Source organism: Dermacentor silvarum, chromosome 1, assembly GCF_013339745.2.
Source record: "Dermacentor silvarum isolate Dsil-2018 chromosome 1, BIME_Dsil_1.4, whole genome shotgun sequence".
NCBI lineage: Eukaryota > Metazoa > Arthropoda > Arachnida > Ixodida > Ixodidae > Dermacentor > Dermacentor silvarum.
This window is the reverse complement of record NC_051154.1, coordinates 305,749,231-305,750,518: the sequence shown is the minus strand read 5'-3', so window position 1 is coordinate 305,750,518 and position 1,288 is coordinate 305,749,231. Positions and strand designations below refer to the sequence as shown.

Below are 1,288 nucleotides of genomic sequence, written 5' to 3'. Positions count from 1 at the left end.
TGTTCAAAAAATATCTGAGGTGGTTTAGGGGCCCTTTACAAAAGATTCATCGAAGGTTCCAGTGTAATCGGCGATGCCCGCGCGTGTCTTGCAGAAAGTACCACACAATTCACGTCGCGCATACTTGCAATCAGATTACACAAGGTTCGGTGACAACGGACCGCGGATAGAACCATCGATAACGTTCGAGAAACGTCCGATACATGCAGGTGCGTTCTCCACTGAGCGATAACATTTATTGAACGGTTAAACGCAGTCACACGATAAAGATAAACAAGTACACGTGTCAATAGTAATGAATCTTGGCTCCAAAAACATGACCACAGAAAGGGAAGAACATAAAGACAGGACGAGCGGCTTCCTGTCTTCAAAATATCCTTCCCTTTCTGTGATCGTGTTTTTGGAGCTGAATTCATTGCACAGAAGGAAGGAAAGAAATCATTTGCGGCTCATACCGGGGCCGCAAATTTCTGCTTCGCCGGTGTACCGTCTGTACGGGGAGGGGGGTGCACGGGCGTTTTTTTTTTTTTTTTTTTTTTTTTCGCTGCGCTCACTGCTGCGTATTGGAAGATTAAATTTTAACTCGCCGCGTTTGAGCCGACTCCCAGCTCCTCTCCGTTTTATTCCACGGTTCGATCATATCCGCCAACCAATATTAGTGTTCATCATTCTAGCAAAATCCTTCCTCAGCTATCAGCGTATTACATAACTCTCGGCATGCGGTCGCCCGCTCGAGCGAGAAATACAACATTCTTCTTTTGGATTCCACATTGGAAGGGGGATAGCGCGAACGCAGTCCCCCACTACCAAAAATTACATGCTCCATCTGCCCCAGTTTGGGGTAGTGGCAGGGGTCAACACGGGCGCAGTGCAATGCCCATGCCTCTCCCTGGGGACACCGCCTCGTTGGTCACGGTTATCCCGGCACCAGGTAAGTATGCCTGAGGAAGGTCTTGCGCGGCCTCCACACTCCGTGGAGAGCGCCATCTCGTTCCGGTTCGGGACGCGTTGCTAGACAAAAATTATTCCGTTCACTTAAGCAGTTTGGTCACTAGATTAGGAAAAGTAGGGATACTTCATGTCTCTCCATCGGGCCTTTTATTGAGATTCACGAAGTGATGCATATAAGATTCAATAAATTGCATCGAGCGAACAAAAAGCAAATGATCTCCGACAACGTAAAGCTTCGCGTCGTCGACTGGTGGCGGAGCCACTTACGCCGCCGTCGTAGCTGCGACAACCCTAAAACATGGGTATAGGGCACGAACGTTGAGTACGCCGAGATCCG

General features: G+C 48.8%; 1 non-coding gene across 1 annotated transcript; it reads right to left on the bottom strand.

The window, feature by feature from the left end:
- Positions 1-775: 775 nt before the first annotated feature.
- LOC119437840 (U1 spliceosomal RNA) lies at positions 776-939 on the bottom strand. The gene has a single exon (XR_005189552.1). It is a non-coding gene; the product is annotated as a U1 spliceosomal RNA (small nuclear RNA).
- Positions 940-1,288: the final 349 nt, after the last annotated feature.